Source organism: Rhinichthys klamathensis, unplaced genomic scaffold, assembly GCF_029890125.1.
Source record: "Rhinichthys klamathensis goyatoka isolate OS25496 unplaced genomic scaffold, OSU_Roscu_1.1 h1tg000466l_1, whole genome shotgun sequence".
Taxonomy (NCBI): Eukaryota; Metazoa; Chordata; class Actinopteri; order Cypriniformes; family Leuciscidae; genus Rhinichthys; species Rhinichthys klamathensis.
The window spans coordinates 758,912-785,200 of record NW_026606955.1 but is presented as its reverse complement, the minus strand read 5'-3'; the positions used below and the strand labels follow the sequence as shown (position 1 = coordinate 785,200).

General features: G+C 43.5%; 2 non-coding genes across 2 annotated transcripts; both read right to left on the bottom strand.

Annotated features, from left to right (window-relative positions):
- Positions 1–4,706: 4,706 nt before the first annotated feature.
- trnal-uaa (transfer RNA leucine (anticodon UAA)) lies at positions 4,707–4,789 on the bottom strand. The gene has a single exon. It is a non-coding gene; the product is annotated as a tRNA-Leu (tRNA).
- A 13,596-nt stretch (positions 4,790–18,385) lies between these two features.
- Positions 18,386–18,468, bottom strand: trnal-uaa (transfer RNA leucine (anticodon UAA)). Its single transcript has one exon. It is a non-coding gene; the product is annotated as a tRNA-Leu (tRNA).
- Between the last annotated feature and the right edge of the window lie 7,821 nt (positions 18,469–26,289).

The window sequence follows — 26,289 nt, the reverse complement described above, 5'->3', positions numbered from 1 at the left end:
GAAAGCCTATTATAACAGATCCGGCTCACGCCGATGGTGTTCAACACTTCCCGTGTTATTCACAGAGCCCACTCCCTTAAAGCAGGAAACCGCTCGAGTGTTGAACGTAGGAAATGTGTCCACGAGTTCGTGCCCACTCATATCTATGAGAGAGAAAGACGCGCGTGTCCCGCTGCGGCCAGACTGCCATCAAAGTTTATTTCCCTGTCAGTCCCTTTCAGTCCCGCTCGAGTGTTGAATATAAGAAATGTGTCCACAGGTCTGTGCCCACTATCTGCCCGCTCTGTTACACGGTCAATAAAACAGGTTATGAATGTAAGTCTCGTGCCCGCCGGAGAGCGTTCACGCTTACTAACACACACCTCCCCCCCGGGCGCCGCCCACGCGTTTAAATGTTATCACAAAACGCAGGGCATTGATAAGACGCTCCCCATCCGTTATGATCGGGGCGTCAAATACACTTGTAAGTCTCGTGCCCGCGCTCACGCTTACAGAAAGCGCTCACGCTTACAGAAAGCTTTCCCGCCCAAAGCGCTGCTCGCGCGTCAAAAAGTGAGAATAAAATGCTCCCCATCCCTTATGATTGGGACACCTCACATAAATCAGACGGTCTCGGCTTTCAGCGAGCAGCCATTGCCCAGAACGGAGAGCTTTCGGCTCCGGCTCAGTTTCACAAGCCCGCAAATGGCGGCGATCTGAACCCGGAGGCCATTCGCCCCCTAGCGGCTCACATAGCTGCGTGGGAAACTATCCCAGGGATTTCAGAATGGGTTCTGAGCACAATAAGCAGGGCTATACACTTCAATTCATTCGCCGTCCCCCGCGCTTTCAAACCCCGCGATTTTCAAAAATCCTCGCGCACGTTCGCCCGAGGGACTGGTTTATTTCTTTAGATCTGAAGGATGCCTATTTTCAGATTCAGATATTACCCCGTCACAGGCAATTTTTGAGATTCGCCTTCGTCGGTCAGGTATATAAATACACCGTTCAGCCGGTCTCTAGCACCCCGTACATTTACGAAGTGCATGGACACGGCGCTCGCCCCCCTGAGAACTCAGGGGCTGCGAATAATGAACTATCTGGACGATTGGCTGATATTGGCACAGTCAGAGACGGAGCTGTTATCTCACAGAACAGTGCTTCTCAGTCACCTGGAAAGCTTGGGTCTCACGGTCAACTTGACCAAGAGCTCATTAATGCCCGGTCAGTCAATTTCCTTTTTAGGTATAGAACTGAATTCTGTGGCCATGACGGCTCTTTTGTCGACATAGCGCGCGCGCCGTGTTCGCCGCCTAGCCGCGTCTTTCCAGAAGGGCAGCTTTCTCCCTTTGAAAACGTTTCAAAGGATGCTGGGCTGTATGGCTTCAGCGGCAGCGGTGCTCCAGCTGGGCCTACTGCGCATGCGCCCGCTCCAACGCTGGTTGAATGCTCGCGCGTCTCGCCGAGGCTGGGTTTCTGGCGGCCAGAAAATCAGAGTGACTCAGACCTGCATAGCGGCTCTGCAGCCCTGGTTAGTAGCCGACTGGTACCAGCAGGGAGTGATGATGGGAACCATCTCTTATCGGAAAGTCATTCGACAGACGCGTCCAACTCGGGTTGGGGCGCGCTGTTCGAGGGCAGACCGGCCTTTGGCCAGTGGTCAGACCAAGAGAAGTGTTTTCACATAAACTGTCTGGAAATGATAGCGGTCGAGAACGCGCTGAAGCGCTTCCTCCCGTTCATACAGAACCAACATGTTCTCGTCCGCTCGGACAACATGTCTGTGGTTTCCTATGTAAACCGTCAGGGCGGTGTCAGATCCAGAAACCTCTGCAATCTGACGGAACGCATCCTTATTTGGTCCCAGATGCACCTGCGCTCGCTGAGGGCGGCGCATGTGCCTGGCCATTTGAACGACGGCCCAGACAAACTGTCAAGGGACAACGTTCCCCCAGGGGAATGGTCCCTGCACCCCCAAACAGTCCAGAAACTGTGGCGCCTATTCGGCAGAGCGGAAGTCGACCTATTTGCGTCAAAAGACAATGCTCGTTGCCCGATGTTCTTTTCGAAGAACGAGGACGCGCTGGCCCAGGTCTGGCCCAGCCTCCCACTGTAGGCTTTCCCTCTGGTCTCCCTGTTACCACAGGTGATCAAGAGAATCAGGGAAACGTGCCACTCGGTGCTCCTCATAGCTCCGCACTGGGAGAATCAGAATTGGTTCCCGGAACTAGCACGGCTGTCACATGCAGCTCCGTGGCCTATTCCGGTGAGGGCAGATCTCCCCTCTCAGGCTCGCGGCTCGATCTGGCATCCCCCATCCAGAGCGCTGGTCTCTCCACGCATGGTTGATCAACGGGTACTCGTTGCCCTGCCAGAAAGAGTGATGAACACGATCACGCAGTCTAGAGCTCCTTCCACGAGAAGGCTCTACGCGTCTAAATGGTCGGTGTTCTCCAAGTGGTGCACCGACAGAGATCTGGACCCGCGGACATGCGAGGTTGCGCATCTGCTCACTTTCCTACAAGAGCTGATGGATAAAGGGAGGTCCCCATCCACGCTCAAAGTTTATGTGGCGGCCGTGGCGGCGTTCGCAGAATCGACGCACGGCCAGTCACTGGGAAGACATGAGCTGGTCATCCGGTTCCTTAGGGGAGCTAGAAGGATGAATCCGCCGCGCCCCCCGTCGGTTCCTATGTGGGATCTTTCCTTGGTCCTCGAGGCCCTGAAAGCCTTCCCATTTGAGCCACTAGACTCCGTGGAGTTAAAATACCTATCACTAAAAAAACGTTTTTCTGACTGCACTGTCATCAGTCAAACGTGTGGGGGACCTGCACGCGCTGTCAATCAGCGCGACGTGTCTTGAGTTCGGGCCGAATGACTCCAAAGTCATCCTCAAACCTAGACATGGCTATGTTCCAAAAGTGATGGGCACTCCTTTCAGAGCGCAAGTCATTTCACTGTCGGCTCTGCCAGCGTCAGACAGTGAGACAGACATGAATCTCCTTTGCCCGGTCAGGGCGCTGAGGTTTTACACTACGCTCTCCGCCTCTTTCAGGCGCACGGAGCAGCTGTTTGTTTCGTTTGGTGGGCGCACCAAAGGTCTCGCTGCCTCGAAACAGACTCTGTCCAGATGGATAGTGGACGCTATAGCGGCCGCTTACGCGTCAAAAGGTCTGAAATGCCCTCTGGGCATCAGGGCTCATTCCACTAGAGGCATGGCCTCATCGTGGGCGTGGTCCAGCGGGATTTCTATCCACGACATATGTGTAGCGGCGGGCTGGAGCTCCCCGTCTACCTTTGTCAGGTTCTATAACCTAGAAGTTCCCGCCCTGTAGGCTAAACTTCTGTCAGTCTAAGCGAGTTGTGCGTTCTGCCCAGATATATCATGCTCAGACCACTCTCACGTGACTCAGCTCTCCTGGTTGAGCTGCACTAGTAGGGATGTGCTATATGCTTATACAGACCAGTGCTCTGCTCTGTATTTCCCATGTGTGCTTATGTACGAGTGATGGCCCGCGTGGCTGGCCACCTTATTTTTTCCACTTATTGGGTTCCCCGAGAAACCTCGGCGACTCATGGGTGGTTGCTTGGCGCGCATGGCGTTGACAAAAAGTTCCCGTAGCATAAGCTAAACTTACGCAATACGAGAGAACCTCTCGTGAGAGAACGTACTCGGTTACTAACGTAACCTCGGTTCTCTCTAGAGAGGGAACGAGTATTGCGTAACCGGCCGTGCTCGCGCCACGAGCGACTTCGCTTCAGTCGACGAAAACCAGGGAATTCAGCCTACAGCCCCTTCTTTTATACGCTAAGCCACGGCCATTCTGGCGGGCTATGACGCTATGAAGGCGCGAGCGCCCTTCATTGGGCGTGACGTCACTTGGGGCTCACTGGTAGGCTGCAGCAGATGCCCGCAGGGCAGCCAATGAGCACGCAAGACTGCCTGCTCTAGGTCTGCTAGCTGCTGCACTGCGTTGACAATGAATACAAAATTAAGGATAATTTTTTGGCTTCAATATCTCGAGAAGATGAATCTTTCCCGTAGCGTAAGCTAAACTTACGCAATACTCGTTCCCTCTCTAGAGAGAACCGAGGTTACGTTAGTAACCGAGTACGTTTTAATTTGCCATTTCAAATGCATAATTAGTGCTTAAACCGCTTGAAAGACTCAATTTAATTACCAGAGGTGGGGTTGAAACCAGACTTTTTTTTTATATTGCAACAGACCCCCACATTTGAAGTAGCCCCTCTATGCTGTACTTCAATTTCTTAATTTCTGCGCCTTAACCACTCGGCCATCCTGGTTGGGACAACTATTTTATTTTTACTGCAACAGACCCTCACAATTGAATTCACCACTTTAAGCTTCTATTTAAAATGCCTAATTTGTGTTTTCAAATCAAAATGAAAACCTAATTTTTAGGACTAGGAGTTGAGTTTGAACCAACAATGACATTTGTCCATTGGTTGGGACAAGACTCTTTTATTATTATTATTATTTTTATTTTTTTTACTGCAACAGACCCTCACATTTGAACTTATCGTTTTAAGCTGCCATTTCAAATGCATAATTAGTACTTAAAAAACTCAATTTAATTACAAGGAGTGGGGTTGAAACCAGAATTGTTTTTACTGCAACAGACTCCACATTGGAATTTGACGCTCTATGCTGTACTTCAACTTCTTAATTTCTGCTTAAACTTCAAGTTGAAAAGCAATTATTTTATTACCAGGAGTGGGGTTTGAACCCACAAGGACATTTGTCCAATGGATCTTAAGTCCAACGCCTTAACCACTCGGCCATCCTGGTCGGCACAATTATTTTATTTTAACTGCAGCAGACCCTCACTAATGAACTTACCGCTTTAAGCTGACATTTCAAATGATAATTAGTATGGAAGCTTATGTGTAGCAATATTCAATTTGAAATGTAATATGCAAAATGATAATGAAATATGTAAAATGACAATGCAATATGTAAAATGGCAATGCATTTCTGTATTTAAATTTACATTTTTCATTCATTTGTGCAACGTTTGGTGCAAAATGAAAATGATAATTCAATTATATAATTTACATTTGCCATTTCATACATATGTTTTAATATGTAAATTGAATACATATTTTAACGCTTTATAAGTTGCAAAATTAAAATGAAAATGTATTAAAGAAATTATTAGATCTGTTTAAAATGTTCAAGCAAAAACTGTAGCAAAATGATCATTTAAATGTTATTTTTCTTAATTGCATTTACACTCACAGTTAAGACACTTGCGATTGCATTTTCATTAAATGTCCCGCAATGAATGTAGCAAAATTCAATGTGCAAATTGAAAATGCATTCCGAGCCGATCACGCCCCTGCCCCGCCCCCTCCCGCTCTTGTCAATCACTGCATCAAGGCGGAGCTCGGCAACATTTTGAGGTGTTGGAAGGAAACATGGCGGCGGCAGAGCTGGTACGAGCGTAAATTTACTGGCAGATGAAGGGGAGTGTGAACACTAACAGAGAAATTGTAGTGTTTCCGAAGATTATTACGCGTCTGCAGGTGATAGAACAAGTGCGTTGTTGGACGGTCTGGGAGAATGTTCTGCCTTATCACCCATTTGATGTCAACATTATGCTGCGCTGTTGTTATCTGATGCAGGACTCTGTTAATGATGGTTTCGTTTGTATTAAATATTCTCATTGTCTGTTACACATATGCTTAACTTTATTCTTATTACTATTAACTATAATTACCCAATAATGTTGTAGATCCTACAGGTTTTCTTTGCAAATGCACCTACTCTAAAATCACAGAATATGACGGGTCAAATTCATAGCTACCAAAAAATTTGACCGCTCTTTATTTCTTCATAACTGACTGTAATGTTCAACAAAGTGACTCATGTGATGTTTAACCATCTCCCTTTTCTATTTCATAAAGCATATTGGTCAGATATTTATAAATATATAGGGTCATCACTCATCACGGAATCTGTCGGGTTTTGATGTCATCGTCTATAATTGGTCTTATATTTTAAAAACCGAACCCGCACAAACAAAACTTTAACCGGCACAAACGAACGAGACTATTTTATTTGGAGGATGTGGGGGGCTGGGTGACCTCAGAATGACCTATAAATATTCTTTAAATATCTAAAAAATCGAAGCAGCACAAACAATAAAGCAAAGTAACAGCACAAATGAAGTAAAAACGATTGAGCCTATTTTGCCAACGTTTTGCATTGGTTGGGGGCGGGGCCAACTTCACGCAGTGATTGACAAGAGCGGGAGGGGGCGGGGCAGGGGCGTGATCGGCTCGGAATGCATTTTCAATTTGCACATTGAATTTTGCTACATTCATTGCGGGACATTTAATGAAAATGCAATTGCAAGTGTCTTAACTGTGAATGTAAATGCAATTAAGAAAAATAACATTTAAATGATCATTTTGCTACAGGTTTTGCTTGAACATTTTAAACAGATCTAATAATTTCTTTAATACATTTTCATTTTAATTTTGCAACTTATAAAGCGTTAAAATATGTATTCAATTTACATATTAAAACATATGTATGAAATGGCAAATGTAAATTACATAATTGAATTATCATTTTCATTTTGCACCAAACGTTGCACAAATGTAATGGAAAATGTAAATTTAAATACAGAAATGCATTGCCATTTTACATATTGCATTGTCATTTTACATATTTCATTATCATTTTGCATATTACATTTCAAATTGAATATTGCTACACATAAGCTTCCATAATATGGTACTTAAAAACTCAATTTAATTAAAAGGAGTGGGGTTGAAACCAGAATTGTTTTTACTGCAACAGACTCCATATTGGAATTTGATGCTCTATGCTGTACTTCAACTTCTTATTTCTGCTTAAACTTCTGTTGTGGCAAAAATTCATCTCAAACAAACAAACATCACTGCGTAAGAGACACTCAGAGTCAAATTATATAAAATAGAAGTATTTATTCTTGCAAGAATAGGAGCAGTCTAATACACAGTTGTTACCCTGTGCAGAAGAGTGACACACCCCCAGACAGACTGAACTAGCTTTTATCTTAGTTTCAAGGCCTTCTTCCCCCCAGAGCCTTCCTCCCAGTAGTTTTCCATAGACGTCACTAGTTGGCCCATAAGCCCCCCTGCACCAAAATGGCCTTCTGACATCTAGGTCAGAGGTCCTTGTTCGTCTGTTCTCTGGAGTGTCTCCCTCTTCTGCCTCCCCAGGTACATAAACAGAGTCTTCTCTCACTACAAGTGAGACACACATGTGACATTCTTTGAATCATCTATATTTCACTAAAGATCAATGAATATCCTTAAAATTGCCACTACAACTCCTCACTTTTTATCATTCTGATTACCCATAATCACAATAATAAACAATAAAACAAATTTTAAGTCATATCATCACACTTATACTCTTTATCTCTGATTTTTGCATAAATGATCACTCTCCTTGAACCTGTGAAGAAAAGTTTAGAATGAAGAAGCATAAGGCTGTTTTTGTGGGGGAAAGGCCCCGTAATATTTTAGCTAGCAAGTAAACATTTTTACGACGCCGGGCTAAGCGAGAAATCTCTGTTCCTGCGCTCCTGTAAACAGACCCTCAGTCACGCCAGTAAGGAAAAAGGTAGTTATAACATAGTAAGGAAACAAACAGATAAAAGTATAATAAAAATCACTCAGTTTCAAACCCTATCTTTGTACGCCATCTCGTAACACGGATGACCGCTGCTTGTAACCTTCTTTAAATCTTTTGCCCTTAATCTTTCTCAGAAAATAAACAAATAGAAGAAAAACAAACAGAACATACATTTAACACATATCTCACTGTAGCTCCCGCTACATGTATCGTCACATAATTTTGTTCATCCTTGGGATAGACTGTCATTTTCACCAATTGAACAGACAGCATGTTTCACCTGTCACTGTAATCATATTCACCCATGAATAACAAAATTATTAAAATAACAATCCTAAACCCTATCATTAAGCCTTTTCCATTAATCTACGCCCATCTCCATATTTCACCTCGGTTTTCCTAACCATATTTTGTTCACTTCTAATTCAATTTAGTAAGCTCTATTTAATGCCATATTTAACAAAAATCTAACCAGAGAAGTCTTATAATTTTATCCATTCTTCCAACCAATGCCTTTAACTTTTAATTCAAACATGCTGTGGTTCTACTTAATAAGCTTCAACAATTATCCCTACCATTTACATTAATTAATAGATCTTCTCTTCCCTAAAACATTTTCCTTAAATATTTCCTAATGAATAAGTAACCAATCAAATCTTTTGATCTACTGTATATCAATACTAAGCCCTATTTTGATTTAATCAAATCAAATCCTCAAAATAATCACAAAACCACATTCTTAAACCATTAGTCGGTTCACATCCTCCTCCAGGCGTGTTGATCATCTCGTTCGCCCCATGGACTATGGGATGGTTGTGGCCTGTTGGTGTGGGTGAGAGGCTTGGACCCAGGTGTCACACTCTCCAACCATTTTCTGATCCTTATAAGGTTTTCCCTTATATCACGACCGCACCCCCACTGGAGTGAACTGTCACCTGCTTCCCGTCACCTGTGAATGGAGACCTTAAGTATTTTGTTAGTGACCGCTTGTCTTGCCGCTCGTCCCCTTTGGTGTGACCTGTGGATTCAACAATCTGAAACATTATCACCGGATAATTTCTTGCTCACTTAATAGCACTCAGTCCTTTTCCCCTGAAAAACACATATCCACTTTGCTTACGTTAACAAGTCAATATTCATACATTTGGAAACACAATCAGTTCAGCTTGATGCAATCCATCCTGACATTCTGTAAAAGGAAAATTTTAAGTTATGCGCTGCGCAGGTGTAGCACCTTTCTTCCACAATAATAACCCAGGCCAGGACAGTTAGCCAAATTCATCCATAATCCATAAATTCATCCTGTCTCCCAATCCTGCATGCTCTCTGTAAAGAGAAACAAATTTCGAGGTTATTGTCAGATAGTAAAGTACGTAGTTTCTTTTGTCTACTGTTCTCCCGTGTCCTTCGATGCCCTGGCGTTTCCTGTTGAAACAATCTTTGTTATTGGTGTGTGCAGCACACTCACAGACATCAATTTTGTTAGGCAGAAAAATGGCTTCTTTCAGGGCTTTTATCAAATTACCCCTAGTGTTCTCCCAACATTTATTCAGCAACTGTGAACCCCTTAATAAACCATATTTGGCAATTGTTATACCATCTCCCTCTTGATGCACGACACTCGAGCATCAATTTAACATAACATTTAACATAGTGTTTTTTATAAAGTTTGCCATCAACACTAACCCAAACGTCCTTCAGACAAATTCCCTCCAGACATCTTTCTCTGCCTCTGAAACAAAAATATTACAAAAATATTACATTCTTCACTTAAAGCCACAATCTCATCTTCTTATCGAAGTATTTGAAAGGCAACGGCCCTCAGTCTCACACCGAATCTTGCTTTTCAGGCCTGTTGTTTGGTCTCTCAAGTCAGTCATCTACAAACATTTTCCAAAGTCATCAATTTTCCCTATCAGGTCAAGTCGTGCTGTACAGACTTGGTCAATGTCAGTCAATCATTTCTCCCCCTTTGTTCACAATAATCATAAATGTGAGAGGCTCTCTTGATAATTTCATGTTGACTTAGCCAATATGTCACTTTGTTGTTTCCCTCAAATCTACAACATTTTCATTTATCTCAGCCCATGCCAGATGGTGATCTACAACTACACAATTCCAATTTACTTAAACTGATCTTCAAATCTACATTATGTATGACAAAAGTATTACTACCAGACAGAGCTTGATGGCCAATCAACTTAAAGCTTGTCCCATGTTCTGTATTGTCTTTTCATCAGAATTATCAGCTTCTTTAAAATTTGTCATTTGCCTTAACCCATCTGTAATGATAAACTCATTCCAGAGGTTAATGACGCAATATACACACCATTCAGGCGGAATATTAGTGCCCCAAACTAATACATACAAGACATAAAGTGCTGTCACTATCACACGCACACTCGTACTAGACACACATATGTTAACTGCTCATTCTCAATGTTCACTTTTCTTTATATTATTGCTAAAAGATTTAAATTTTAAATAAGATTTTAACCTTTCCATTTTTCCTGTAGCTTCTACCTAATTTTACATGGTATTTTAACCAGTTTTTTCAAAGCATGCCTGTTCATTATTCATTAGAATTTAACGAGGTCAGCTGGGTTGTTTTGTTTCATTATCATTATTTTGCTTCAGCTTGCTCTAGCAGGCCGATAACAGAAAGACAGACACAGTTACCATCCCTTCCTCCAACTCAGGCAGTCTCTCTCACTATAAATAAATAATTTTTTTCACCAGCCTCCTAAGGCTGTAACTTAGTCAAAATTTGTATTCATTACAATAACCTTTGACCATTCACCTTTGTCATCCAGACTTTCCTTAAATCAAAAGCTGTCTTCATCTTTAGCCACCACCATGTCTAACGACCTTCAAGAGTTAAAACTATGTCATAGACCTATTAGTTCAAAATCAACACTATGATTTTCCTTGCCCATAAGGCAAACCAGTACATAAAGTTTTGCTACTGTCTCCACAACAACTAATGGGAATCACTCAATGGCCTCAGCTGGCTCTTGAAAGCCCACTCCTGTTAGCCCTTTATCTATAATCTCCATCAGGGTGTTTTCCCCTGGCATATTTGCAGACGCTTGTCACAATAAAAAAAACAAGCCATACAATGAATGCGGTTTCTGGTGATTGGTATTAGAGGAACACTCACGTTTCGGGGTCAGACTGTCTGTAACTCCTCACAGCTCATCCGCCCTAACGATAAAGGATGCTGCTGGCCTCACAGTCATCCGCTCCACTCTCATACCTTTCTCACATAAACACCTCCATCTTGAGATGCCCAGTGACTTTACGTGATCCACTCTGGCTTAGGTTGCCCCCTGTCTGGCCAATAGAAGGTCTTACCCGTCATTGAGTAGCCACTCGTGCCCACTGGTGACCGCTCTTTCCCATCACAGGCTGTTTGCTTCAACAGAACTCAGCTGTTTTCTAGAGCTTAGGAAAGGCACGTTCAAGAGTCACCAGAGCCATTCGGATTGCCTAATAGTGTTCACATGGGGAGACAGGTCAAAACAACAGTATTTAATCACTTAAATCCATTAACTATCTTAAAAGCAGCAACCTAGCTACTTGGATTATACTCAGTGAATTTAGATCACAACCGTACATTCAGTGTACATTTCCTCTGTAGCCGGAGCCATCGGTCCTGAATGGTGGAGACTAAATGAGACAGAGAAGTTACTGTCCTAAAATAAGCTAATCAAAATGTCATCTCTATCTGTATTATTGTTTTAAATACTTCTTTAAAAAGTCATTCAGTTTTACTTCTAAAACAAATTGCTCTCTAAATGGTTTCTTTTACCATCTCTGTGTCTATGATTCTTCAACTGAAACACTGTGCTTTACTTATTATCACAGATACCAGCTTTTAGCTGACTCATTGAATGAGAGAGACTCTGAGACTCTATTGGATGGTACACTGCTCTCTCATATACTTCTAACTTTATCTACCATCTTTTAACTCTATCCCAGCTTAAGGCATCTTTGCCAGAAATTACATACGGTTTCAAATAAACATATTATTTATATTTGTCTTTTGCCCACCTCAGGGAATTTAGACATTACAAATTTCCACTCAGATTGAGTCTGTCGCACTGGCAGTTTCAGCCACAGCACACATCAGATTTTAGATAAGCGAACTGTTTCATTACAGCCCATAACAAACTTATCTTTTGAAAGCAAAACATCAGCTCTGTTCTTTCATGGTCAACTTTTCAAGCGGTTTGTTTAATCATATGCCTTTCAACACATTTTACATTTAGCAACTGTTAATTCAGTAGCCTACTGCATCTGCTTATTTGTTCTTACATAATGGTAATTATTCTAGTTCTCAATAACATTTCACATTTCTCAATCTCAATTTTAGTTGTCAAGTTCTCAATTACCATAACTTAATATCTGACTTCAAAATTTTCTCTTCTAGGAGTTTATCAGTCTCCAATCAGGATTCACACTAACTTTTACAAGGCTACTGCCTCTTTTGCAGTTATTATAAATCATCTTTGAGATCTGTCTCTCTATATTACCTGAACCCTTTTAAAAATGCTTAATTAAAACACAATTCTCCTTCTAGTTACCTTTACTATATTTTGCAACTCACATTTGTTGCAGTCATTCATTTTGCATCAACCTGTATTCAATTCACTTATAAAAATTACTATTATAGATCTTTTCTTCAAAAGGATTCACTTTAAGATCAATCTTTTGACCTTGTTTTTTATCTCTTATTTCTCAGACCAAAAATTGTCACTGTCGTCATTTAAACACTGATCTATTTTCAAACCAATATTATTACCAGAAATGTGTTGTCATTTTATCACATTTTTAAAACCCCTCTCGGTGGTAATTTACAGTTACCTACTAAATTGTCCTGATGACCACCATTAAAACACTCTCTGTCATCTAGTGAATTTGTTTCAGCCTCAACTTCAGCATCAGACACCTGTCCTTGACTATAGTTTGATCACTGTGAGCTTGCAAACGGCTCCAACTAACTGCACACTCTTGAAGCAGTGTGTCCCATTCAGGAATGTAAACAGACCCACTGATAAGCAGTTCTCTGTATTCCTTTGACCATCCACCAATGGCGGATTCAATCACAATAGCCAAATCATACTCTTTATCATTATTATTGGCAGAACATAATTTCATGAGCAGCACAGAAAATGCTCAAAATATTCGAATTTGTTTTCTGTCTTTACCTTAGTAATTTGGTATTATCATCAACAACACTAATTACAAGTACTGTTGCTGTTATCCCAGCTTATCTTTTACAAAACATCATCTGCAAATCTCTTCAAAGTGAGATCTTCAGAGCAGAGCTGTTTACAGCATTTGCTCTCTTCTGTCTCTCTATTTATTTATCTATTTATTTATTTTCCCGGACTGTTCAGTTACTCTTCATAAAGTGTAACAATTTGTACATCATTATTTTCATTACAACTGGTTTGAAGCCTTTTTCCTTCCATTACATGGTTAGTCTGCAGATTCAACTTAATATTATCATTATTTTATCAAAATCTAGAATTGTTCCCCATTCTGCTTAAAACATTCTTCATATCATGTTAATCCCTGTCAATCATACAATGCCTTATTTTATTCTAAAACTTTTCATATCATTTAAACAGTTAATTTGACTTCTATAAATTCTGTCAGACATTTTATTTTCATCACATATAGTTTTCTACTATATTTCTTCTCAATCTTTCCCTACATGCCAGTTCCTTCATTATCTAACCAGTACATGATTGTTTGCTTACAATCCCCACACCCACGTGTCTCAACCTTTTGTTTTTTCACTTCCCTCTTCCACCAAGTCTCACTTACAGTTCAGTTCCCTCTATTTCACACAGACAGGCTTATTGCTTCTTGCTACTTCAATCCTTGTCATATAAATTTAAGTTCTATAGACATCCCATGTCATGCATCCATTATCTGTTCACATTTTTACACACATGTTGAACGCAGCCACAACAACCTTTTGTCCCGCTGCCCTGTTCCACTGATTCTCGCACACTCTTAGTCTATTTGTGCTCAGTGTTCCCTCCCTGGGGAAATCATGGTATTTTCTCAGTTTTTTCAATATCTAAAACATACATTTTTTCCCCCATACTTTCCTAGTTCTACAGAAAACCGGTGTATCAAATTTCGCAAGCTTGCTTTTGAGACATCCCCATACTGGCTGTTTTCTGTTCTCTGTGGATTTCTCTTCAACGCGCGTTCTCTTGGTCTGAAAGGCGTCCCTCCCAGACCCGATTTTTCTTTTAACCCAAATCGGTCGGGTTGCACTATTAGTGCCCTCCTAATTATGGTTTACCAAAAAATCTTTTCTGGTTCCCCCTAATTAGCCTCAGCACCTAAAAACAATTTGCTCCGTGGTGGAACAACTAATTTTCAGGGTACCTATCTGTTTGAAATCTCTTGATCTGTTACAGTTCTCACTTAATCCCAGATTATTTATCTGCTTGAAATTTCTTGTTCTGTCACAGACCTCAATTAATCTCAGATATTTTCTCTCGTATCTGTTTGAAACCTCTTGATCTATATATAGATCTCAATTAATCTCAGATTACGTACCACAGAAACAGCCCTCAGCCAATATGGTTCAATTTCACTCTTTCCCCAATTAAACTGAATTTAATTAACTTACCCAAAAGAAAATAAATTGAACTGTCTCTTACCAGAGATGCTTCTGTTGCCACCTGCGGGTTCTTTAGGTTCCAGTGGTCGATTCTCCCGGCCCTGATATCGGTCGGCCCCTCTCTCTCAAGTTTACGAGGTAGAGCTGGAACTTACTTAGCCCAGGTGGCCAAACACCGTCCGATCTCAGGTCCAGGAGGCACGTCCAAGGAATATCACTTCTGACACCAAAACTGTTGTGGCAAAAATTCATCTCAAACAAACAAACATCACTGCGTAAGAGACACTCAGAGTCAAATTATATAAAATAGAAGTATTTATTCTTGCAAGAATAGGAGCAGTCTAATACACAGTTGTTACCCTGTGCAGAAGAGTGACACACCCCCAGACAGACTGAACTAGCTTTTATCTTAGTTTCAAGGCCTTCTTCCCCCCAGAGCCTTCCTCCCAGTAGTTTTCCATAGACGTCACTAGTTGGCCCATAAGCCCCCCTGCACCAAAATGGCCTTCTGACATCTAGGTCAGAGGTCCTTGTTCGTCTGTTCTCTGGAGTGTCTCCCTCTTCTGCCTCCCCAGGTACATAAACAGAGTCTTCTCTCACTACAAGTGAGACACACATGTGACATTCTTTGAATCATCTATATTTCACTAAAGATCAATGAATATCCTTAAAATTGCCACTACACTTCAAATTGAAAACCAATTATTTTATTACCAGAAGTGCGATTTGAACCCACGAGGACATTTGTCCATTGGATCTGTAAGTCCGTCTAATTCGATCCAAGGGCGGCATTCAAATTAGCGGTGAAGGTCACATGCGCGTATAAATGTAATACTTTTTATCTTATGTATTAACTCGTTTCATCTGACTCCATAAAATGAAAGTGTTTTTCAATGATATCTGTGCATCATTAAGTATACGTTAATGTTTGACTGTTTCTTTTAACTCCAATGAAAATAATATCAAAGTCTGTTAGAATAATCAAATATAACAATTTATTATGTCAGGTAAATGTATTATAACAATTCCATAATCAATTGAAAGATAATCAATGCAAATCATCAAATGTTTTAGGACAAAGAGGAAAATCTTTTACCCGACATGAAATACATGAATGCTGAGTCTCGGCAACTCAGCATCCACGGGCTATCTGAGATACAGAAAGAGCCACGATCCCTTGCTGCCTTCCATTAAATAGCCAGACCTCATTTCATATGTAAACCTGTATTCACAGTGGAAATTTACTGTGTTCATCCCCCCAGACTTACTGGGGGCAGAAGTAAATTTACATGGTACCATTTGCTAACAGTGGAAATTAGCATTGAGTTCACACCTTCTGGGAGTAGGAGACCACATTCATTCGTGTGCCAGATATCCCTAAACTCTTAAAAAACCTTATTACCTTTTGTTTTATACTTTGGGAATGAGACATTTGTACCACTCAGTCCTGAGACATTTCAAATGATACCAAACATAATACTCAATGATAATCATTCACATCAAACCATAGATATTCTTATGTGTCACTGCGAGAGTGGGGGATGCGGGGAAGAAGTGTGTGTGTGTGTGTGTGAGAGTTCAAATGTTAATTTGCCAAGGTCCTTTGTCTCATAGACCAGTGGTCTATCTCTTCACCCAGTTTCCAGTTTTCCAGTCTTACAGATCTTAAGTCCAACGACTTAACCACTCGGCCATCCTGGTTGGGACAACTATTTTATTTTTTACTGCAGGAGACCCTCACTATTGAACTTACCGCTTTAAGCTATAATTTCAAATGCTTAATTTGACCTTGCAAATCAAACTGAAAAAGTCATTTTATTGAACAGGAGTGTGGTTTGAACCGACAAGGACATTTGTCCATTGGATGCACTCGGCCATCCTGGTTGGGACAACTATTTTATTTTTACTGCTGCAGACCCTCACTATTGAACTTACCGCTTTAAGCTATAATTTCAAATGCTTAATTTGTGCTTGGAAATCAAACTGAAAAAGTAATTTTATTGAACAGGAGTGTGGTTTGAACCAACAAGGACATTTGTCCATTGGATCTTAAGTCCAACGCCACAAGGACATTTTGTCAATTGGTTCTAAAGTCCAAGGCCTTACTCGGCCATCATGGTTGGAAAAATACTTCTTTAAAAAAAACCTGCAACAGACCCTCACATTTGAATTCACCACTTCAAGCTTCTATTTAAAATGCCTAATTTGTGTTTTCAAAACAAAATAAAAACCTAATTTTTAGGACTAGGATTTGGGTTTGAACCCACAATGACAATTGTCCATTGGTTGGGAAAATCCTGTTTTTTTTACTGCAACAGACCCACACATTTGAACTTATAGTTTTAATTTGCCATTTCAAATGCATAATTAGTGCTTAAACAGCTTGAAAGACTCAATTTAATTACCAGAGGTAGGGTTGAAACCAGACTTTTTTTTATATTGCAACAGACCCCCACATGTGAAGTTGCCCCTCTATGCTGTACTTCAATTTCTTAATTTCTGCGCCTTAACCACTTAACGCCTTAACCACTCGGCCATCCTGGTTGGGACAACTATTTTATTTTTACTGCAACAGACCCTCACAATTGAATTCACCACTTTAAGCTTCTATTTAAAATGCCTAATTTGTGTTTTCAAATCAAAATGAAAACCTAATTTTTAGGACTAGGAGTTGAGTTTGAACCAACAATGACATTTGTCCATTGGTTGGGACAAGACTCTTTTATTATTATTATTATTTTTATTTTTTTTACTGCAACAGACCCTCACATTTGAACTTATCGTTTTAAGCTGCCATTTCAAATGCATAATTAGTACTTAAAAAACTCAATTTAATTACAAGGAGTGGGGTTGAAACCAGAATTGTTTTTACTGCAACAGACTCCACATTAGAATTTGACACTCTATGCTGTACTTAAACTTCTTAATTTCTGCTTAAACTGCAAGTTGAAAAGCAATTATTTTATTACCAGGAGTGGGGTTTGAACCCACGAGGACATTTGTCCATTGGATGCACTCGGCCATCCTGGTTGGGACAACTATTTTATTTTTACTGCAGCAGACCCTCACTATTGAACTTACCGCTTTAAGCTATAATTTCAAATGCTTAATTTGTGCTTGGAAATCAAACTGAAAAAGTAATTTTATTGAACAGGAGTGTGGTTTGAACCAACAAGGACATTTGTCCATTGGATCTTAAGTCCAACGCCACAAGGACATTTTGTCAATTGGTTCTAAAGTCCAAGGCCTTACTCGGCCATCATGGTTGGAAAAACACTTCTTTAAATAAAAACCTGCAACAGACCCTCACATTTGAATTCACCACTTCAATCTTTTATTAAAAATGCCTAATTTGGGTTTTCAAAACAAAATCAAAACCTAATTTTTAGGACTAGGATTTGGGTTTGAACCCACAATGACATTTGACCATTGGTTGGGAAAATCCTGTTTTTTTTACTGCAACAGACCCACACATTTGAACTTATAGTTTTAATTTGCCATTTCAAATGCATAATTAGTGCTTAAACAGCTTGAAAGACTCAATTTAATTACCAGAGGTAGGGTTGAAACCAGACTTTTTTTTATATTGCAACAGACCCCCACATTTGAAGTTGCCCCTCTATGCTGTACTTCAATTTCTTAATTTCTGCGCCTTAACCACTTAACGCCTTAACCACTCGGCCATCCTGGTTGGGACAACTAATTTATTTTTACTGCAACAGACCCTCACATTTGAATTCACCACTTTAAGATTCTATTTAAAATGCCTAATTTGTGTTTTCAAATCAAAATGAAAACCTAAATTTTAGGACTAGGAGTTGAGTTTGAACCAACGATGACATTTGTCCATTGGTTGGGACAAGACTCTTTTATTATTATTATTATTTTTTACTGCAACAGACCCTCATATTTGAACTTATCGTTTTAAGCTGCCATTTCAAATGCATAATTAGTACTTAAAAAACTCAATTTAATTACAAGGAGTGGGGTTGAAACCAGAATTTGTTTTTACTGCAACAGACTCCACATTGGAATTTGACGCTCTATGCTGTACTTCAACTTCTTAATTTCTGCTTAAACTTCAAGTTGAAAAGCAATTATTTTATAACCAGGAGTGGGGTTTGAACCCATGAGGACATTTGTCCATTGTATATTAAGTCCAACGCCTTAACCACTCGGCCATCCTGGTTGGGAGAACTAATTTGTATTTAGAGTTAAGTTGACAATAACTATTATTAAAATAACATCTACCGCTTTAAGCTGTAATTTCAAATGCTTAATTTGTGTTTACAAATCAAAATGAAAACCTGATTTTTAGTACTAGGAGTTGGGTTTGAACCCACGATGACATTTGTCCATTGTTTGGGAAAATACTTTTTTTTTACTGCAACAGACCCACACATTTGAACTTAATTTGCCATTTGAAATGCATAATTAGTGCTTAAACAGCTTGAAAGACTCAATTTAATTACCAAAGGAGTAGGGTTGAAACCAGACTTTTTTATATTGCAACAGACCCCCACATTGGAATTTGACCCTCTATGCTGTACTTCAACTTCATAATTTCTGCTTAAACTTCAAATTGAAAAAACTATTATTGTATTACCAGGAGTGGAGTTTGAACCCACGAGGACATTTGTCCATTGGATCTTAAGTCCAACGCCTTAACCACTCGGCCATCCGTTATTGCCATCAGTTGACAATAACTATTATTAAAATAACATCTCAAAAACCCGGGGAGACAACAAAAACATGGATTGTCCGATGTTCTGTCCCAGGGTGAAACGATACCCGAGTCCAGTCCAGCCTGGAGTCAGCTCCGTGTTTCCCCTGTCGCCGGCGCACAATATCTTGCTTCAGCGGGACTTCAAATAACCTATTCCAAATCTGGAAGTCCAGAGCCAGGAATTCCGCGGTGCCGCTCCGCTTCTGTCAGTGGAAAAATGTCAAATCAATGGGCAGCCTGCTCGTAGCTGGCAACTTCAAAACAGTCTCGCGTGACTGACGACTTTCCTTTCCTGTACTTCATGTGGGCTCATCAATAATACTGCCGTATCCGCTGCTCTGCCGTCGGTACCTTCACAGAAATGAACAACCACTAAACGACTCCTTTAACTCGAATGCAAAGAAAAAACACACACACACACACACGCATCAGTGTGGGAGAAAAAGGACCACTTCCCTTTAGCCTGAGTTTTGTGAGCGTTGATACTGCAAAGTCCACGAGTCGGCTCCACCAAGGCACAAAAGATCCAGTCAGCAGCAACACCGAGAGAAGAGAAGATTCACAAGCCAGTCTGCTACCGTTCACGGCACATCCATCTGCCCAGAGCGTTCACCTCGTCTGTTAGAGATCTAGCCTCCTTTTATTAGGAGTGATCTAATCAGCTGGCAAAATAGATCGCTGATGGGAACGGGGTTCTACAGGTGTTTCAATTAGTGTTTGTTGTTGCAGTTTGTGAAAGAGGGAAAACAGTACTATCAAATGTCCAGCAACATCACAGCAAACAATATAATCAATCCACAGCAAACCATAAGGAAAAACACAGCAAACAGATATAAAGTTTTAAAATAAACAAATCGCTATATCAATCAATAACAATCCCCAAAATTAAATAATGTTAACCATCAATCACACTGCTCCACTTGTTTTATATTATGACACTCCTCCCCCCTTTAACAGTTGTCGTCCCGTCAAAGTCTTAGTGTCCATACCTGTCTGGAGGCCTACCCCTATTTTGTCTCTGGGACCTACGCAGGGGTGATCTATCTCCTGGCTCAGGTCTCACAATAGGGGCTACTGGGTCATCGTCCACTGAAACTGCAGGAGGGGCACATGCTATGGGCACAAAGGTCAGAGGTAACAAAGGCCAAGGATACAAGGCATTCGAAAAATTGGGGTTCACCATTTTAGTCTCTGGGGCTTGTTGAGGCTCCTCAGGGGGCTTGAAAAGGCAAGGCCTGAGGTGATTACGATGAATTGTCCTGATGGGGCCTTCTTTTCCTTCCGGCTTTATCTGAAAAACTGGCAGGCCTGGACGTAGTTGATCAATAACCACGTAGAGTTGGGGCTGCCAGTGAGGTGCCAATTTCCCTTGTTCTCTGCGGCGGAAGTTGCGCAAGAGCACTCGCTTTCCCAAGGGGAGATTCTTTGTTTTCCGATCGTACCTGACCTCCCGCATTCTGCTCTCTCTAGTTTTTACTGCCACCTGTCTGTAGACTTTATGTAGGGTCTGGTTGTGTTTAGACTCCATTCCCTTAAGAGGCGTTTTATTGCCGGCAGGCACGCTTTCCTCTCCTCGGCTCCTGGAAAACAATTTCCAACCACCCAACCCTCCATTTGGGCCACAGTCTAATCTTTCTCCTGCCAATCCTTCCAATGATCTTCGGCTTCAGTGCTGACTTCTGACTCCATCACTACTGTCTCCAATTGGGCCTGTTGGTCAGATCCTGTTTCCTGTGGTAACCTGGACAAAACATCAGCATTACGATTGGAAGCACCAGGGCGATACTTAAGTTCAAAGTCAAAATTCGCTAGCTGTGCTGCCCACCACTGCTCCGTGGCCCCCAAGTGTGCCGTGTTCAGGTGGACAAAGGGGTTACTATCTGTAAAGGCCAAGACTTTATTGCCCCACAAATAGTCTTTAAACTTTTCGGTGACAGCCCATTTAAGGGCTAGAAACTCCAGTTTAAAAGAACTGTAATTTTGGTCGTTCCTCTCAGTGGGGTTAAGGCTCCTGCTGGCGTAAGCTATAACCCTCTCTCTGCCATCCTGTAGCTGTGCCAACACAGCCCCCAAACCTCCCAGACTGGCGTCAGTGTAAAGATGGAAGGGTTTTGAGAAGTCTACATATGCCAAGATTGGGGCACTCACCAGAGCAGTCTTCAGAGAATCGAATGCCATCTTGCAGTCTGGGGTCCAGTCGATGGCAGCATTTCCTCTCCGCATACTAGCAGAACCTACTAGAAGAACATTAAGGGGTGCTGCTATTTTAGAAAAACCTTTCACAAATCTTCTGTAGTACCCCACAAACCCAAGGAATGCTCGTACCTGCTTAATGGTAGAGGGGATGGGCCAGTTCTCAACGACAACTGTCTTTTCCGGATCTGTGGATATTCCCTCACCAGAGATGACGTGACCAAGGTAGGCGACTTTCCTCTGGAACAGGCTGCATTTATGGGGCTGCAACTTCAAGCCATGGGCTGCCAGCTTCTCAAAAACCTGCTCCAGGTGATTGATGTGGGTGTCGAAGTCTGGGGAGTATACAACAACATCATCCAAGTAGATCAGGAGAGAGTGGTGGACCTGCCCGCCCAGGCACCGCTGGAAAGGGTTGAAATGTTGCAGGTGCATTACAGAGGCCAAAGGGCATCCTCTGGAACTCGTACAGGCCCAGGGGTGTAGTGAATGCAGTCTTCTCTTGATCCTTCGGGTCCACATCTACTTGTAGAACCCGTAGGTATGGAGTGAAGGACTGCACTAGTCTGGCCAAAGTCCTCATCACCTGCTGCAAAGATGTCTCTCCATCGCTGTAATAGTGAGTCCATCTTCTGTTGCTGGTCTGTTGTTAAGCCATCACCTTTCAGCAGGTTGACCGGATGCTGACCTTCTGTGTGGATGTGGTTGGTCTGCACATCCACTTCCACTACACCTGGATTTAAAGTCCTCAAAACAAGGTCCTTCTCCCCTCGAATCTGCCTTGGGTCAACCTAGAAGACATTAGCAAGGGGGCGGCATTGAGGTATCAATATGGGGTAAGAATTGAGGTTACGTACCCTTATAGGGAGGCGTCCTTTCACCACGGTAGTAACAGTCCGGGCCACCTGCCACACGTCATCTCTTTCTGGGGCCTCCACCAAAGCACAACAATCTGACCTGGTTTTTGTGACATAAAGACACAAAAATTATCCTTAATTTTTAATCAATGTAAAACGCTTTGCGGCAGCATGCAGACATAGGCGAGGCAGCTCGCGCGCCTATTGGCTGCCCTGCGGCAAAAGCAGCAGCCTATTGAGAGCGGGCCTGCGTGACGCCACGTCCAATGGGGGCACTTCGCGCCCATTTCGTCACGTCCCGCCAGAAAGGGCGTGGCCTCGCCCTATAAAAGCAGGTCGATAGGCTGATACAAACTGATTTTCATCTCTTCAGCGAAGCTCTCGCATCGCTGGATCCAGAGTGAGAAGCCGCGCCGTCGACGCAAGCCTTTAGCGGGACGAGCCCTTGAGTCTGAAGTCGCTGGCCTTCACCTCGCCGCCTTCAGCCGCCGTACCTGCTGCGCTTTCCGGGCCTATATCCTTTATTCTGCTGAGAGTGTTTGTTCGCCGTCGCAACTCACACTTCTTTCAAAACCTCCTAAAAGAGCTAGCGTCTTTTTCAAGATGCCTTCCTGTGGCTCGTGCCGAGCCCAACTCAGCGACGGGGACCGCCATGTCATCTGCGTTTCCTGCCTGGGTGAAGATCACGCGGCTCTCGCGCTCGTTGACGGTGGATGCCCTCATTGCAAGCTGATGCCTATGGTGACTCTGAGGACTCGCCTGGCATCCTTCTCGGAGCCCGCACTTCTGCTTTATGTCAATATAGCTGTAAGACGCCTATTTCCAAATACAAATAGCGTCCCATCACAGGCGATTCTTGAGATTCGCCTTCGAGGGCCAGGCATATCAATACACAGTCCTGCCGTTCTGCCTGTCCCTAGCACCCCGTACATTTACAAAGTGCATGGACGCGGCTCTCGCACCCTTGAGACTTCAGGGCATGCGAGTTTTGAACTACTTGGACGATTGGCTGATTCTAGCTCGATCACACTCAGAGCTCATAGAACACAGGGCCACATTACTCGAGCACCTCGAGAATCTGGGCCTCACAGTCAATTGGGCGAAAAGTTCGCTGTCTCCCAGTCAGAAAATTTCTTTTCTGGGAACAGTGCTGGACTCGCTATCCATGACAGCACGCCTGTCACCGGAGCGCGCACTAGACATTCAGCACGTCGCAAAATCCTTCCACCGCGGCTCTATAGTCCCGCTCAAAAAGTTTCAGAAAATGCTGGGCCTAATGGCCTCAGCAGCCTCTGTACTCCAGCTGGGCCTGCGTCGCATGCGTCCAATGCAGATATGGCTAAAAGCGCGAGTTCCGCCCCGGGCATGGACCGCTGGTCTGTTTCGCCTCAGGGTCGATCCAAAGTGCGTTTCAGCTCTGGAACCTTGGAAAGTAACCGACTGGTATGAGTCAGGTGTGAGTCTGGGGACCTCCTCAAGTGTGAAGGTGGTGTCTACGGACGCCTCCACCTCGGGATGGGGAGCACAGCTCGAGGGCAGACCGTTCGCTGGCCTGTGGTCAGAACGGGAAAAGCTCCTTCAAACAAACTGCTTGGAAATGATAGCAGTCGACAACGCGCTACGGCGCTTTTGTCCCCAGATAAAAGGTCACCACGTCTTGGTCCGGTCGGACAACATGTCAGTGGTGGCATACATAAATCACCAGGGCGGCATCAGGTCCCGAAACCTTTACAGGCTGACGGAATGCCTCCTGGTCTGGGCTCAGCACAACCTGCTCTCGCTGAGAGCAGCGCATGTGCCTGGTCGCCTGAATGTGGGACCAGACACCAGACTGTCCAGAAACAAAGTCCCAGCAGGAGAATGGTCGCTGCACCTGCAGACGGTCCAACTGCTGTGCGAAACATTCGGCAGAGCGCAGGTGGACCTGTTCGCGTCCCACGAAAACGCTCATTGTCCGAACTTTTTCTCGAAAAGCAAGGATACGCTGGCCCACGTCTGGCCCCGCTGTCCCCTATATGCTTTTCTCCCTGTCTCGCTCCTGCCTCAAGTGTTGGAACGAATCAGGGAAAACGGATGCCCAGTGCTGCTCATGGCTCTGCTCTGGACAAACCAGACTTGGTTCCCAGTCCTGATGCAGCTGACCAGCACTGCCCCGTGGCCTGTACCACTGAGGAGAGACCTCCTCTTTCAGGCAGAGGGCTCGATTTGGCATCCTCGTCCGGATCTGTGGTCCCTTCACGCATGGGCCATCAACGGGTACCCGCTAGGGAGTGTTAAACACAATCACGCAGGCTAGAGCTCTGTCTACTAGACGGCTCTACTCCTCGAAATGGTCCGTGTTCTCTGCTTGGTGTCAAGCTCAGGGCTTTTCACCCGTAGACTGCGGGGTTACGGAAGTGCTTTCCTTCCTTCAAGAGCTGCTGGATAAGGGCAGAACCCCATCCACGCTCAAAGTATATGTGGGGGCCATAGCAACGTTTGCAAAACCTGTGTCTGGCCAGTCACTGGGGAAAAACGACTTAGTCGTGCGTTTCCTCAGGGGATCTCGGAGATTGAACCCTCCCAGGTCCCCTTCAGTCCCGGTGTGGGACCTTTCTACGGTTTTGGAAGCCATGAAAGGTGCCCCATTCGAGCCAATCCATTTGTCAGACATGAAACATCTGTCTTTCAAAACGGTGTTTCTTACGGCTCTCGCTTCAGTGAAGTGCATAGGGGACTTACAAGCGCTTTCGGTAAGCGCGTCGTGTATGGAGTTTGGGCCTAATGACTCAAAGGTCATACTCAAACCTAGGCATGGGTACGTGCCAAAATCCCTCAACACACCGTTCAGGGCCCAGGTGATTTCCCTGTCCGCCCTTCCGGTTCTCAATGAGGAGAAGGACGCGAGTCTCCTTTGCCCTGTCAGGGCACTAAGAGCTTATGTGTCCCGCTCGTCTGGTTTTAGACAGACTAAGCAGCTCTTCGTTTTGTTTGGCGGACGTTCTAAGGGACTTGCCGCATCAAAACAGAGCCTATCCAGATGGATAGTCGATGCCATATCACTGGCTTACACCTCTAAGGGCCTGCAGTGCCCCTTGGGTGTCAGAGCGCACTCCACGAGAGGCGTGGCCTCTTCGTGGGCATGGTCTAGCGGGATTACCCTGCAAGATATCCGTACGGCCGCAGGGCTGGGCCTCGCCGTCTACATTGATAAAATACTATAACCTGGAGGTTCCCGCCTTACAAGCTAAGCTTTTGGCGGTCTTGAATTCAGTGCTATCTGCCCCGCTGTGCCGGCCCAGATGCTGAGTTTGGCCAGTGTATCGCTCACTGACCGATACAACAGCCCCATGAATGTTGAAACATGTACGGCCACCCAGTTTAGGCTGAAAGCTTTTCACCCTGGCTGCGCGGTATACTATTAATATGATTAGCTCCTATGGATGCTACTTTATAAGGAATGATGCTTCTAGCCCCTCTTCCTTCACTCTCTGTGAGTCTATGGTGATTATGCACTACATGCGCCTCGGGCTTCCGCCCTTGGGACTTGGTGTTGGATCCCTGTACGCACGGCGTGTTACACTGTGTTCCCCATAGCATAAGATATTACGCAGTACGAGAGATACTCTCGTAAGAGAACGTATTCGGTTACTAACGTAACCTCTGTTCTCTCTAGAGAGGGAACGAGTACTGCGTATCTTGCCGTGCTTAATATACGCTCTGGTTCGCTTCGGCGATGAAAACCAGTTTGTATCAGCCTATCGACCTGCTTTTATAGGGCGAGGCCACGCCCTTTCTGGCGGGACGTAACGAAATGGGCGCGAAGTTCCCCTATTGGACGTGGCGTCACGCAGGGCCGCTCTCGATAGGCTGCTTTTGCCGCAGGGCAGCCAATAGGCGCGCGAGCTGCCTCACCTATGTCTGCATGCTGCCGCAAAGAGTTTTACATTGATCAAAAATTAAGGATAATTTTTGGCTTCAATATCTCGTGGAAAAGAGGTTCCCTTTCGAGGGAACTCGAACTGCGTCATAAGATCGACACTTTGGGGACGCTCCCTTAGCGTGCGCCTCTGAAGTATGAATGAAACTAATCCAATCCTGATTGGTGTTGCGTCATGACGTAACATGTGACGGCATAACCGGATGCATAAAAGTGACGCTGATACAAACACACACTAGCTATCGCTCTTCAGCAAATGCTCTCTGTGAAACTTATTTGGTGTTGTTTGTCTGTGCAAAGCTCTATATTATGGCG